Below are 16,080 nucleotides of genomic sequence, written 5' to 3'. Positions count from 1 at the left end.
TGGGTGAAAAAAAAAGAAAAAAAAAGGAAGGCCACAGAGGCCCAGGGACTCTCACCGATTGCTGCCAATGTCTGCAGAGCCAGAACTGGGCTCATCCTGGGGGAGGAGGAGAGTTGACAGACAGTTGTGTAGTAGGTTGGTGGGGGGCTTGCTGCTCTCAGATTCTAGGTGATGAGTTCGATGTACCACTGGGCATCCTTGAGGGCCCCTTGCCAGCAGGTTTTGGCTGGCTACAGACTGTTTCAGTGTAGAATCTCTTTGTGCATGAGAAGAAACTCATGCTTCTCCAACTCTTGGCTAGCACAGTACCAGGGGCTCCTCTGTGAGAATCCACTGGTCACTCTTAGAACAGTGCAGATGCAGAACCCTGCAACTTTCCTACCTTCTGAGGAAGGGTAACCAGTTCATGACTGTTCTGAGGTGGCCAAGAAAATATTTGCAAGCTGCTCAGATCTGCGTGAGCAGGCTGGACAGAACCCAGACCTCACCCGGTTCAGTGATGGTAGAAGTTTCGTCACAGAGGGCAGGGCGTTCAAAAGGCAGGGTACGCAGTGACATGCCTTAATCTGAGCCCTCACCATTCGCAAGGACAAGTGACTCAACCGACTCCCAGTACACCTTTGCTACTGCACACACACCAAGAGAAAGCAACCTACAAAGGAAAGGGCCTTGCCGAGGCAGGGAAGAAAGCTCCTCGAGGCTGTCTGGCTTCCCAAAGAAGTTACAGTTCTACACTGCAAAGGACACCAGAACGCAGACAACATTACAGCACAAGGAAATCGTCTGGCCGACAGAGCCGCTAAGAAAGCAGCTAATAAGGAGGTGCTGGACATGATGATTGGGGATGGACTCGAGGTAATGGTCACAGCCGTATTCATCCTGCTGGAATGCAGACTGGGAATGAGTTGAGGAATCCCCAGCTCCGGATGGCCCCAGCTATTATGGATCCTGGCATCCAGAAGGAGGCGCCAACACTGCCCCAGAAGGAGCACCCACCCATGGTGCTTGAAGCTGACTTGGTGAGGGTGAATCCGAATAACTCCCACCTGCCCCCCAAGGTGCTCTACATGCTCAAGAATGTCCGGGTGCTGGGCCGGGTCGAGAAGCTGCTCTTCCTGGAGCTCTGCTGACACGTGTTCTTCCAGCAGCTCAGCCAGGGTGACTACGTCTACTGGCCAGGCCAGACGGATGCCAGTAACTATGTGGTGCAGGATGGGCTTCTGGAGCCCTTTCGGTCGGGGCCTGATGGGAAGGAATGTGTGTGAAGGAAATGGTCCCGGGGACAGCATCAACAGCCTCCTGAGCATCTTGGACATCATCACCAGCCACCAGCACCCCCAGGGCACTGTGTCTGCCCAGGTGGCCTGAGACTTCAACGTGCTGCAACCGCCAGTGGAGGCCTTCTCTGCCGTGTCCACCAAGTACCCCGAGAGCTTGGTGCAGGTGGGGCAGATCATCCTGGTGAGGTTACAGTGGGAAACCTTTCTGGCACTTCACAACCACCTGGGTCTGACCAATGAGCTCTTCAGCCACGGGATCCAGCCCCTGCGCCTCTTCCCTGGCCCTGGCCTCCTGGACCGAACCAGCCCTGTGCATGGCTCCAAGCAGGTGGTCAGTGCCTCAGCTATCGAGGAGCCAAGGGAGAATCATGGCCAGCATGACCTCACTGGAGCCCTACTGCCTGAACCTGCAGGGGAGCCAGTGACCACTCCCTCCTCAACAGCCATGTCTTTCCCCATCATGCCAAAGCTGGCAACATCATCACCCGCCAAGGTGACCAGGATGTAAGACTGCACTTTGTGCTGTGGGGCTGCCTGCACGTCTACACCCCCTCTCACCAGGGGACTTGCCCGGTGTCAAAGACTGCAAAAGGCCCTCTCAATAGACAGTAGACAGGGCCATTTACGGGTATCACTCCATGCGACCACCCCTCCAGAGTCAAGAGGGCCAATCCTGAGGAGCCCCTGACTTGGAAGACTGACCCATGTCCGACGAACCCACTCAGAGTGACCTTTCGGAGAATCCTACATTCTTAGGATCTTCAGCCCTGCTCCAGCCACACCCCGGAAGCTGGCTGGTCTGTGCGTGGCAGAAGCTCGAGGAATCGCCAGTCTGATAAAATCAGTAGACTGTGTTACTCCTTGCCATCGGGTTGGCAGAGGTTGCCCCAGAAAGCTGGGGAAATAGAGAGATGTTCCCATCCGCACTCACTTTCCTCTTATGGATAGGACATTTTGTTGGTATTGATTTCCTTTAATCTGGGCCCCATTTGTAAGTATGGGGTACACTGAATGGAAGACTCTGGGAGATTTAAAAGGTTACTCTTTGGGTATGCTAGTTTGCCTGCCAGTAAGGAGGTGGCCAATGCCACTTTAGGAAGTGTTGACACTGACGTATGTGCCTCAAGCTTCGGAAAAAAGAGATTAAATGATTTTCAGGATAAAAGTTGATGCTTAGAATAATGCTCAGCCTTAAGGCCTAGGCTAAATGATCTGTGTTACTACCCATCTGCCGAGGGTTAGGAATAGCCACGGGGAGAGGACTGGCATAGGAGTCACAGGCGCTTCTGTGGGACTAACCAGTGGCCGACTCCTTAGCGTCATTACAGAGAAAATTAAGATCCGTGGCAGGAGTTGCCCTCTAGAACAGATGGGCACTTGGCCTCCCCACTGCCGATAAAGGGGACACCTGCATCTTCCTTGGGAAAGAAAATGCTGTTATTTTGTAAATCAGTCAGGAATAGTCACAACCAAAGTCAGGGAACTAAGAAACGGAACCAGCCCATAAAAAATGAAGATGATGCCCTCTAATAGAGACTAGGTCTGTTTAAAGGGGCATCCAAGGGTGTAATGTTAGGGAACAATCTCTGAGAAGAGGGCCAACAGGACTGATAAGGGAATTCTAGTCCTAGTCTGAAGACTACCCTCCCGGGATTTCCTTCCTACCCTGCTTGCCACAGGCACCAAATTACTACTCATGAGGGGTGCTGAAGTAACCGAGGATGATACATTGTCCCCTCTATTGATGCTCTGGGCTCAGATCTCTGGAGAATGATCTCCTCTGGGCCCACTGGTGTAAAATAAACCTCCTTCCTTCCAAGAGCTCCGAGTGCCGCTTGGTTCTTCTGCCGGGTGATCCAGACCAGTTTCCCTAACAAGACAATTGGCTCCCATCATCATAGTTCTTAATCCAGGAAATGAATGAGGGAGAAGCCCACACATACAGGTAGAGTAGCCAGAGTGTATAGGGAGAAAAAAATGAAAGAGAGAGTTAGAGTCCCTATATTAGGGATGGCCTGTGTAAAATACACTGCACTATTTCAGGGCATTGATTGACTGCCAATGACTGGAAGCTGGCCTTGCTGCCTTGGTTGGGAATATTGCCCTGTAGCCGACGGTCATTCCAAAGACACCACAATAGCAGTGTCAAAGTCCTATGTGCCCTAGAAGACGCTGTCACTTCCTCCAAGGTAGCTCTCAACCCACTGGAGGCATGGCAAGAGTGTCATAACTAAGTTCTCATGTAATTCACCTAGTCAATGAGTGGATAGGTCCTCATTTAATTTTCTTTCTTTTTCACAGTGTCTTTTCTTGTTTTGTTTCTAAATTCCAGTTAGTTTATATGAAGAATTATATTACTTTCCGGTCTACTATTCCATAGATCACTCTGTGCTCCTTATGATGAGGACACCGCTTCAACCGCATCACCGATTTCACCACCCCCCAGTGCCATCCACCACCCCTCTGATACTATCAGATTATTCTCTAATCTTAAGAGTCTGTTTCTTGATTGTCTGTTCTTTCTCTCTCTCTCTCATTTTTTCCATTTGCTTGTTACTTCAACATATGATGAAAATTATTGCATGGTATTTGCCTTTTTCTGATTGACGTATTTCACTTAACATCATACTCTGTACCTCCATCCGTCTCCTATATAGATATAGATATATAGATAGGTAGATATATATATATATATACATATATATATATATATGTGTGTGTGTGTGTGTATGTATATATATATATATATATATATACACGTATGGGTATATATATATATATATGTGTGTGTGTGTGTGTATGTATATATATATACATATATATATATACGTATGGGTATGTATATAAGGGGATATATATTGATATATGGATAAATATATATGTTTATATATATTGATATATGGATATAGTTTTATGTATATATATTTATATATGTTGACATGAACATATACAGATGGATATACATTCATGTATATAGATAGATAGATATAGATATACATACATATCCATACACACACACACTCACACACACATACACACACACACACACACATAACCCAAAAGAAGGAATGGATCCTTTCCATTTGCAAGGACATGTTTGAAGTAGATAGTATGATGCTAATTGACATAAGTCTGTCAGAGAAAGACAAATACCATGCAATAATTTCACTCATATATGGAATTGAAGAAACAAAAAGCAAAGGAAAAAAGGTAAGGGATGAAGCAAAACTCTATTAGGATTCGCTGCCATGGACTTTTGAGAAATTCACTATGGAAAACCGTCTCTCCCCACAACAGGAACAATACATTTGTATTTTACAGACATTGGAAAATTTGGTGGACACTATTGTCAATCAGAAAGCACTCCTTACATTATTAATGATTACCCAGCAACACTGCCCTTGGTTCCCCACACAAGGAAATTGTGGTCTTAACAATTGGGAACAAGTAGGGAAAACATTTAAAGCTGGGCATTCTGAGGGGGTAACATTCCCCCTGAGGTCATCCTCGCTTGGTCCACTGTTGACACTGCCCCTCTCCCCTTGAGTTCACAGGATGTCTATAAAGATGTCAAATTACCCCGAATAGAGGAAAGACCTGAGCTTTTTGACAGTCAGCCTGTGCCTTTGGTGCCTTTGCAGACGAGAGATACTCTCCCTCCCTCCAAAGGGTGGGAGGATGTGGAGCCTCTAAAAACCTCACCGACCAGTTCTGACAAAGTCCTCGCCCCCATGCAAAAGAGAACACACGAAGGAACCCCATAAGGCTGGTCAACTCCAGCTGTTTCCGTCGTCAATCAACATGGGCAATAGGTCCATGAAGGCCTGCTCTTTCCAATAGGAAAAGAATTGCAACAATCGGTTCAGCTGCATGTCCATCACGGCCCTTTTACCACGGGCACTTTTAAAAAATACTGGTGGTACTTACTCCATGTGGACCTGGACTGGGGCTCTCTTATGAGCCTCATTTTCACTCCAGCCCAGTGTGCCGTCTGTGCCCAAGAGGTTCAGGCAGCTTGTGTGGTTCCTGCCCTACAGACCTTTGATGCTGCTATTGCCGTGTCTTTCGAATGACTGTCTGCTACAGAACAGTAGAGCCAACCAAGGCAGCAAGCCCAGCTTCCACTCATTGTCAGAAACAATGCAGTGAAATAGTGTGGTGTATTTTACACAGGCGGTTTCTACTCCTACATGCCACGTCGGGGAGAGAGTCTGAACAGCACTGAAGAAGATCCAAGAGAAGGCCCTGATCAGCAGGGTGCACGGCGGGCAGAGGGGCATGGGTAGCAGGCAGGGGATGCGCACTCCAGGCCCAAGTCCACCGCCTCACGACAGACGGACAGGCCAGTGACAGGAAGTGTCCCGCGGGAGCACCAGCAGCTTCCCTGGGGAAATGCCGAGCTGGTGGTGTTTCCAGTCGTGGGGTTTAATTTCATCTTTTAAAGATCTCTGGGTTTTTAATTAATATGTGAGCTCTCTATTGTTAACGGTTGCCATTGATTTTTAAAATCTGAAACGTGCACGGGTACCTGGGTGGCTCATTTGGTGAAGCATCAGACTCCTGGTTTCACTCGAGTCATGATCTCGTGGCCCGCTAGTTTAAGCCCCGCGTCAGGCTCTGCACTGACAGTGTGGAGACTCCTTGGAAATCTCTCTCTCCCTCTTTCTGCCTCTTCCCAGTTTATTATAAGTAAATAAATAAATGCATGAATACACACATACATACATACATACATAAATGAATAAATAAACAAACAAACAAATAAACCAATAAAATCACACAAAAATTTAAACGTGCATGGACTCCTGGTGACTCAGTTGTGCGAGCTATTGACTTGTGATATAGGGGTGGTATGTTTGAGCAGCACACGTGTGTACGGATGACTTAAAAAAGATAAAATCTTTATGAACATTTTTAACATGCACGCGAAATAAAACATTGCAAAAGAGCCAACAATCTGCAGCCTCTGCGGGAGGGTACTGCGTCTCTAACACACCCCGCATGCGCACATCAGTGTATAACTGATGCCTGGCAGGGGTTTTAACGAGGGACAGGAAAACCAGCAGGGCCTGCAGGGACAATCTGGCAGCATCCACCAAAATTTTACATTCCACCTTCTGTGACCCGGCAATTCCTCTTCTAGAAATTTACGCTTCTTAATAACCACTTCTGTCTATGACACAAGAGAACAAGATTTTTAACTTCAAAAACTGCATAGCGCCTGGATCCCATGGTCCAGAGAAGAAGGAAGTAGCTTGGGAGACTTGGGCCCTTCACAGGACTGGGGCTGAGCTGGCATCCGAAGGACGACAATCCCCCTAAACCCATGGAAGAGACAGGAGTGCTCGCACACGTTCAGGTAAAAAGGCTGCGTGAGTGCAATGTGGGCCTGTCTCCCCAGGTCCTGTTCTGGGGACGCAGGAGGCGTCCCCCACGAGGGGGCCCCAAGCGGTGAGGACGTGCTGCCACAGGCTGACCTTTCTGTGACTCGTGTTTCTCGGTCATGCCCTGGAAATTGAAGTCCACGACACTCTTGTCCACGTGCTTTGCCTTCAGGCTGTACTTGATGCCAAAGTCGCTCGAGTAATTTGAGGGGACTGGACAGGGCTCGGGGACAGAGACCGACGATGGACTGGTCTCTCGTCTATCACTCACGACAGCAACATTCCGGAATTAGGAGTCACCAGGACATGACGCACACGTTTGAAAACACCACCCAGTGTGACCACCCGGTCACACACCAGTGAGCCGGCCTCGGCCTACAACTTGTGCACTGGGCAGCGAGGACCCCAAGCCTGTGATGGGCACCTGCTTCCTGGGGCAGAAACGAGCCGCGTTCCCACTCGGGAAAGTAACCCTTTGGAAGCTACTCACTTACCATCCCTTTCCAAAGGGACAGGAAATGCCCACACCTGGCCACAGCACCCGCGCCCTGGCTCATCTGATGACAAGCAAGAGGCGGAAGTAACCGGCTTGCTCAAGACACATCAAGTCCTCTGAGAAGGTGACACTCTTCCATTGGTAAAAAAGGTTCTAAAACATGGGCACAACTGAAATACGTCAGCCAATGACGTATTAGAGAGCACCCGTGTCCAGTAAAAGTGAACCATCATTCATTGAAAGGTTCGGGTTTACATTGTTGGGGGGGAAGTTAGCTCTTCACTGACCGGGCCCTAGAGCCGACTGTCCAAGGAACACTGCTCAGAAAGACAGCTTCCGTGGCAGTGACACAGGACCCACACACCCGGAGAGCACAGTCTTCCCCAGAGGAGACACCGCACTCGCCAGGAAACCACCTCCGGGGACATTGGCCTCTCCCCCCGCTCGACTGGCCTCAGGCCTTACCTTTCTGAGAGGCGTGTTTCTCAGTTTTCCCCTGCTATTCAAAGCCCACAGCAGAGTGCAGTTACCACAAGAAGGGAAACACGTTTTTAGAGGTCTCCAAACAGGTCATCTGATCCCAGAATGCATGTGAAAGGATTGAAACCGCAAACCGTGTTATTTTTTGACCTCTGCCTTCCTAAGCCATGGGCAGGCCTACCTCACGCCCAAAGCTCTGGGGATGGAAACTTTCGGCCATGAAACATTCTGCAACGCCCAGTAGGCAGTGAGGGTGGACCGGTAGCCACCCGCAGGCCCTGCACGGCAAGTTGTGCTCGTGGACGTCAGCCCCCCAATGCCAACCCTCGGCGACCCCCTCCCGCCACACGCACACCTGCTTTTCCATGAGCTCTTCCAAGAACAATACTATCATCAGTAACGACAACGGGCATGGTGGGGGGGCGTCTGCGCACACGGCCCTAGGAGACAGGAATCCCCGTCGCCCCGTTTTACAGGCAGTTAGCGCAGAACCGCAGCTGACGTGTAGTAAAGCCTGAATGCAGACAGAGGGTTAACTCCAAAACCCAACTGCTGTGATGTAAAACAGGGTATACACGGCCCTCAGTCAGAGACTGAGAGACTGAGGCCCAGAGGCGCCAGGACACTGGGCTTAGCCCTGGAAACGGGCACGTGTGCGGCACTCTGCCATGTCTGCCCTGAACACCACCGGGTCACAGTGATACCCATGCAGGGAGGCTGGCTAGAAATGGTCCCCACGGGCACAGTCTTAGGCAGTGGAAGGCTGTCTGTCCCTGGTCTATCTGATCTGTAGATACCAATGTGGGGGATTTCTACAAGAAACAGTGTTCCTCTTCTCACTTCTTAACCTGGCAAATCATCTCAGAGTCAGGGGCTGGGGCGGGGGGCTTCTAGAAGCTCTGCACCTGGACGGCCACCCCACAGGCCTGAGTCCAGGTGCTATCTCGAGAGGCCCAGTGCATACCCTGGTCTAGAGGGAGGGGCTCCATCACCTGCACTCTGGTTCCCATGACGCCTCACTCACCTGGTCAACGCTGTCCACCTGGACACCAAACTTGCCTCGAATGCCCCTGATGGAGTGGACCTGGGACGAGTGCTTGGAGAGCTTCGAGTGATACTCGTGGCCGACAGCTGACTGAAACAGGTCGCAGAGCAAAGGTGTCAGCTGCCGGGCATAGCAGCTGTATCAGACACCCCCGGGCATGGTCCTCGGGGAACAGGCCCCCACCTTTGTCCACACCAGGGCTCCTCCTGGGAACAGGCTCTGTGTGCAAGCTGGTGGAGGAGGGATCCCCGAAGCCACCCAAGACCCTACCAGGTGGGGCTTGTGATCTGAGGGGCGTGGGGAAAGGGCCACGAGGCCGGGACCATCCACAGCCGAGTCTGACACCTGGCACCCACAGATGGCGATACAATCACTAGCCCTGTAAAGCGAGGCACTTGCCTACCGTGTGGCGTAGGAATGAGGACCAGAGATTTGCGGCGACAGGCGGAGACAGACTCACGCTCTTGGTGACACCATGCACTCCACCACTCTACACAGAAACTGCAATTGCAACGCCCGCTCTATCCACATACAGGGTCTGCCACGCAGGAAAGTCTAGGCTTCCCGCCACTCTGGCCTCGGCGGGGTCAGCCACCCATAGCCTCCGTGCCACACCGGGCACCACAGCACTTTGCAAACAAAGCTTCTGGAATGCAGCCCCCACCGAGCATTTATATATGAGCCCGTTTCTGAGATCTGCCCACCAAATTCAGTAAATGCCAGGTGTGCCACATCCTCCAAAGCTGAAAATATGGACTACCGAGCGCCCAGGCAGCCCCCGGCCCTGCCTGGCCTCCCAGCACCAGGCTCTGTCCCCAGTGTGGACGGCCCAGACGTGTGACCCAGTGCGGGCATCTGAACCTTCCCTCTTACTGCCTGGGACACGGCGCATAGACACCCCTCCACCTGGTCTCTCCAGGGCCCTACAAGATACCTGGGTCAGGAGGAGCCGGGATGAAGAGGAAATCAGGAGGCCCTTCTCAGCACAGTCCATGGGAGAGAGCGGCGAGGTTTATTCCAAACTTCGGAGCCCTGCCACTCTCTCCCCTCCCCGGCTCTGCTCTGATGTCCATCCTGCCTGGAGACCTGAGGCACACTGGCCTCCCACAGCCTCCAGGCGTCCACTCAAAAGTGCTGACAAAGCTCCTCTGGAGGACAGCCTGCGGAAGGGACTCCCCAGCACAAAACTTAGCAGAAAGAAGTTGTAAGAGAGTTTCTCTAAGAGTACTGCCAGAGATGCAGAGTGGCAATTTGTCCAAGTTTTTTTTTTTTTAATCAAAACAGGTTGATCCAACTGAGAAAATCATGCCTATAACTAGGCATCAGCACCGGGCAGGACGTGGTCTGAAAGCCTAGTCTCATGCTCCAGGCAGGGGGTTGGGCCAAGGCCAGGAACGAGCCCAGGAGCGAGAGCAGGAATGAGGTCCGCCTCACTGGCTCACCTGCAGACAAGGGCAGGATGCCAGACAGCAGTGCAGACTGGGGCCTGGCGGCTACCACACCTGCCCAGGCCACACTCATGCAAACACGTGCCTGCCTGAGCAGAGTTTTGCTCTCCAAGGCTCCATCACATTCTCCTCAAATCTTAACACAGGGATCTCAGGGCTCTTTCCAACTCAGAGAGGACAGGTTACAAATTACTTCAGAGTTATGCGTTTTTGAGCCTCATTTTTTTATCTTTATTTTTTATTTTGAGTGAGACAAAGACAGAGCATTTCAGGGAGGGCAGAGATATTGAGAGAGAGAGAGAGAATCCCTAGGAGGCTCTGCACTGACAGTAGACAGCCCGATGCAGTGCTCGAACCCAGGAACCGTGAGACCATGACCTGAGCCGAAACCAGGAGTCAGACACATAATAGACTGAGCCACCTAGATTTCTGACAAGTTGGTCCAATCTGGAAGAGCTGGAAGCCAAGCTTGCCTACAGGTGTAGGGAGGCACGGAGAGAGGGGCTGTGAGCCCATGGCAGCACCCCACCAAATTCATCTGTTAAGGGCAGTCTCCCCACTATACCAGGTGTAGACACCTGGGCATTTCCGTCAGCTGTCTGGGTACCGTCACTGCACCGGCTGGTAACTCATGAGATATCGCTGAGCGCCTGCACGGTGCCAGGCCAGGCACGAGGTAAGGAGGACAGGTCCCAGCCCCAGAGAGCCTCCACGGAAATACAGTAATGTCCAGGGTGAGTGAAGGACCACAGGCAGAAGACACAGGGGAAAGGCAGCTGCAGACAGGCTGGCGGGAAGGAGGGCTCCTCAGGGAAGCTTCGGGGCCTAGTAAGGCCAGAGCCCAAGGTGTTGAGAGGACAACAGAAGCAGAGAAGCCAGCAGTGACAGCTTTGTTGTTACTGCCATCAAGCTTCTCCTCGATAGATTCGTTGTTTGCCCCACTGTGTCATTTTGCCAACCCAGAGCTAGAGACGCAGACAGACCATGAATTTCTCTCCGCTTCAAATCCCTACAACCCCATGGGCACAGGCTTTGTTTCAGGAAGGAAAGGCCTCTACCTGCTTCTCTCACTGTCCGAAGCACACGGGGGTGACGGGTTGTCTGTACTGCAAAAGGCAACCAGGCAACTTTGTAGAATCCAAAGACGATTCCACTCCCCACTCTGCCCGTCTAGATATCTCCGGGAATGACAGTCACACCAGGAAACGTCCCTGTCTGTTTCCTGTAGCTCACTCGTGGTCCAACCCCAGCGTAGGCAAATTCCAGACCTGGTGTGCGGTGCCCCTACGACCCCCCAAATATCTGCTCTGTGTGAACACAGTTCAGCGTGGCTCACTGTGACCCAATGGTGCAGTTCTGCACTTGGCTCAACACTGAACCCGATCTGAGCAGCATCTGGAATTACAAGGGACACGTTAGAATTATAGACCAGAAATTCCGTATCAGCTGATGGCTTCCCGTCTATGCAGAGCAGAGGCAGACATCTGTTGGGTCAGAATAAGAGACACTGCTCAAACTGGGAAATTCACCTCTACAGGGAGGTCTGCAGAATGTACACAGGTACCTCCCTGGAGAAACATGTAACACACCACCCCACTACACCGTAGTCTCTTGCATGGGGCGTGGAATAGAGCGGCCGAGCTCCGGGTGTCTCAGGACAGAGGATGCAAAGTGCCACCAAAGGCTGATGTGTGCAGTCAACCATGCTGAACCCTATAGCTGGATGGCAGAGGAAGGTCGCCCACTGTCCTCAGAGAGTGCTCTCTCCCGGACTCACGGGAAGTGACTCTACACAGAGGGCCATGTTGGACTGTTCTGTCAAGGTCGTCAATGCCTGAAGGACAGCAAAGCACCTGGTGGCTGAAGCATCGCCCGCGCACTGAAGGACAGCCCCAGATCTGGTTCTGGTGCCAGCTGGCTGAAGGCTCGCCTGCTCCGTGAAGGAGAGTCGCTGATCTGGTTCTGGTCTACAGACTGGCTCAGATTAGGCTCGTGGTGAACTGGGGGCAGCAGGGACACCAACACCCACACTCAAGATGCTTCTGGGCTTCTGTCCTCCACCCAGAGCCCCCCCCACTGCCCCCAGTAAGGCCTTCTGCCACATTGCCCACACCCCGGCACACATGAGAATCCTAAAAGAGCTTCTAAAACGCAGGAACACCTCATGAGAAAAGTCAGTCAACAGAGGAGGATCTCACCTTCACCGCATGGACTCAAAGCTCTTCTGCAAGAAGTCTGAGCCCCTACTTCGCCTACTCTGTGCCCACAGTGAACTGGGATATTCGGCGAACACCGACCTTGTCCATCCGGTCCTACCACATGCCAAACATCCTGCCATAACCATGAGAGGCTTTTGTTCCTCTTTCAAGCTCTTTTCCTTGAGGGTCTGGTGTTCTTAAAAATCATTCTCTCTCAACTTGTGTATGCTTGAAGGGAAAGAAGGGAAGGGAAGGGAAGGGAAGGGAAGCGAAGCGAAGCGAAGAGAAGAGAAGAGAAGAGAAGAGAAGAGACAGAACTGGGAATGGTGGGAGGGCGTCGGTGCCTTCTAAGATGACACGTGAGGTCACGTGGTGGGATCTCTACACCACTAGGCCCCATTCCTCCACACCCCCAGTCCCTGCCTTTGCCAGTCTCCCCTTAGTCTGCCAGGCCCATCTTGTCAGTAGAGCTCAGAGTCAAGTTTACAGGGAAAACAGAAACTAATGTGCTCCGGGCCAGTGAGTCATCCCAAATCCAAGAGTAGCTGACCTAAAATGGAATTTGCTATATTCATATGGAGAAAAGGTTCTCTTTCATCAGGTAGTGGGATTAGGAGAAGCACTTTTGCAAGCCTCAGCTCATAGCAGAGGTGGAAACCAAGTCAACAATCCCACATCGCAGAGACTCTGAGGACGCTAGTCAAAGACAGTGAGGCAAAACGTTTAGACAGCATCTCTTTACTTGAAGTACTACTGCTTTCACATATTCTTACACATTCGAAGGTGACACAAGACACTATCAGAATTTATCATCTAAAGCCCCTTTCTACATTTAACACCGGGAATAGTGAAGCAGATCACAAGCTGTGGTCAAAATATGGCAGGTCAAGAAGCCTTTAGAGCTGTCACAATCAGGGGACCACAAAATGGCACAAAGGCCACCCCACAGGGCTGTCCAGGGGTCACCACGTCCACACATCTGGATGGCAATCCCAGAGTATAGCTAAAAAGCAAACCAGCCCTGGCCACTGCCCAGTGTCCTTGGGAATGGTGATGGGGGTAGAACCGGCTCCAACACCTGGAACGGCCACAGGGTGCCCACAACTGTCCCAGGGGTTCTCCCAACATCCAGCATGTTTCAAAGCCACGGGAACAGAAACGACGATGAGAGCAATGGTGACTTCACCGGCTCGGGAGTCGGCTCCCAGGGCCTCGACATCCTCACGTGGCTTCTGTGGAAGCTGTGGGCTCAACAAGTCAGGGAGGAACATACACTGTGTCTAACATACCCACACTACAGACTTCACCTCTTTTGGGGATGATTTCCTGGCTCTGCCTCAGCCAAGAACAGCTTCATTTTCCTGAAAGATATTGGGGCCGAGGAAGTCAAGCACCGCAGGTGACCCAAACAGATCAGAGGGATGGTCCCTCACAGTAGGGACGGGAAGGTCCAATCGGAAGCCGGTGCATCCTAAAGAAAACTCTGAGCACAGTTTCAAGGTTCCTTTTACCTACACTTCCTGACTAGGAAACACCACCGGGAGAGGTGGCAGCATAAGGCCATGCCGAGTCACGTGCAGGGCCCGCTCTCCCACGGGACAATCCCTCGGCTCTCCTATTTGGGGCTTTTCATGAGAATATGGGACTTAGAAAGCAGCTCCCCAGTATACCCCATGCGCAGTGACAAAGCAGGAAAATTAGAGTCGTGGAGGGGAGTTTAAGGTCGAAAGTATTCAAAGACATGGTGTGTGGCAGGAACGCCCACTTGCAGAGAGGGTAGGTGACCGAGTCCCTTGATGAAATCTCCGCTCTTGAAGACAAGATGCTAGAATCATCAATACAGGAACTGTTTGTGATGGGAGATTCTAAGCCACCACGTACCTATGCAAACACATGTATAGAAGCATGGAGTCACGTGTTGTGGGAACATCAGCTCCCAAGACAGACCAAGTCGTGCCAGTGTGGGTTCACAGGAAAGCTGTGTCCCCCTGGTCTGTGTCTCTGCCTTTCAAAAGACCAATTTCACACCAGCATGAAGATAGTCTCTTCCTTGATGTGCTCACGGTGCCCAGAAACTTTCACGGTCTTGGCCCCCATCTCTGCTCTTTGCCACTTACATCATTCAGAAAAGTGTAGTCAATGAGGAGTGAAGCCCACACAGGGGATTGTAAGAAACACAGACAACCCAAATGAAAACAAGAGGAAAATCACCTTTGGGAAAAGGGAGACAGAAGGACACCGGTGACTCATACCACAAAATAGGGTCAGTCTCCCATGGGTCTCATCAGCACCCCCTCATCCTGGGGAATGGACATGGTGTGGCCTTCCTAAGATTCCACATGTGAAAGAGCAGGGCCCGGGGTCAGGGACGCCTGGGAGAACGGTTCTCAGAGGCCACCCAACAAGCTCTCTGGCCACAGTGTGACAGCTCTCAGCTTGGGGGGGCTGGGCAGCCGGGCCACCAAATGCCCACCCACAGCCCCGTGCGGGAATGACTACATCAGACACAAAAGAAACATCATGTGGGATTTCTAACACTGCTCTCAAAGGGCGTCTTAGACCATCAGAAACATTCCGGCTTCAATTCAATTGAGAAAATGTTCTGGAAAACAAAAAGTCACCCATGCATTTAAGTCATCCATTAAGAATACACCCTTCCAGGGGCACCTGGGGGCCTCAGTCTGTTAAGCGTCTGACTTTGGCTGAGGTCATTATATTGCCGCTCGTGAGTCCCAGTCCCACATTGGGTCTGTGCTGTCAGTGCAGAACCCACTTTGGATCCTCTGTCTCCCTAGCTCCCTGCCCCTCCCCCGTTGTGGCGCTCTCTCTCTCTCTCTCTCTCTCTCTCTCTCTCTCTCTCATTAATAAGCATCAATAAAGAAAAGAAAGCAAGAAAGCAAGCAAGTAAGAAAGAAAACATGCCTTCACTAAGGCATGACACCAGTGTTGTCCAAACATGAAGGAGCCCAACAACGTGAGCGATTCCTAGGTTCCGTGGACTTTCTCACTTCAAAGAAACAACAGGAATCATTTCGATTTCAAGTACTTCCTGGAAGGGTAATAGTGACATCCCTAACTCAGGCTCTGACAATTGTGTCCATTTTTTCAAGTGATTTCTTGGAGGGCTGCTTCACACCTCGCGGGGGAAATATCTGGCTGGTACAATGTGGACTTTTCTCCTACTGGGAATCTCAGAGGATGTGCTGTCCCCTCCACCTCCAGCACATCAGTGCTAGAAGGGTCCATCTGGCACCGAGACCAAGGGCAGCAGACTCACACCTGAACAGGACAAGACTTTTCCCACCCGCAAATGTAAACTCGAACTTTTACAGGTTTCAAGAGAAAACTATGTATGAGACCCGACTCGTTTTCCACACCAGTACTAGTAAAATTTCACCAGGGCCAGGAAGCAAATGAAACACCATTTTAAGTCGATCAAGGGGAAACTCCACCCATGTGTCTGAACTGGGGACACCCAGTGGGTGCTCTTTGGGTTGCCACACTGGGTGCTCCTGTGGCTTGAATTCAGCCAGAACAAAAGCCTGTGTGGACCCACCCCCTCCAGCTCTACTGGGTCTCAAGTCCAAATCCGGGATGGCAGCGAGGGGCAAATCAGGGCACAGCTCTCAAGTGCCCAGATGCGACCCCTGTCACTGTGCCCTGAAAGGGCAACAGTTTGCTAGCAGGTAAGGCAGGATCCACACTGTCCCTTCAAGGCCACCTCAAATCTCGCTCCCCTCTCTCTAGGT

The 16,080-nt window shown here is 51.3% G+C and overlaps 1 long non-coding RNA gene across 1 annotated transcript; it reads right to left on the bottom strand.

Moving 5' to 3' along the window:
• Positions 1 to 10,425: 10,425 nt before the first annotated feature.
• Positions 10,426 to 15,832, bottom strand: LOC128313838 (uncharacterized). Its single transcript, XR_008294844.1, has 2 exons — positions 12,332 to 15,832; positions 10,426 to 12,063 (listed from the first exon to the last, which is right to left on the bottom strand). It is a non-coding gene; the product is annotated as an uncharacterized LOC128313838 (long non-coding RNA).
• Positions 15,833 to 16,080: the final 248 nt, after the last annotated feature.

Source organism: Acinonyx jubatus, unplaced genomic scaffold (genome assembly GCF_027475565.1).
Source record: "Acinonyx jubatus isolate Ajub_Pintada_27869175 unplaced genomic scaffold, VMU_Ajub_asm_v1.0 scaffold_68, whole genome shotgun sequence".
Lineage (NCBI taxonomy): Eukaryota > Metazoa > Chordata > Mammalia > Carnivora > Felidae > Acinonyx > Acinonyx jubatus.
The sequence above is the reverse complement of the archived record's forward strand: the minus strand, read 5'-3'. Positions and strand labels throughout refer to the sequence as shown.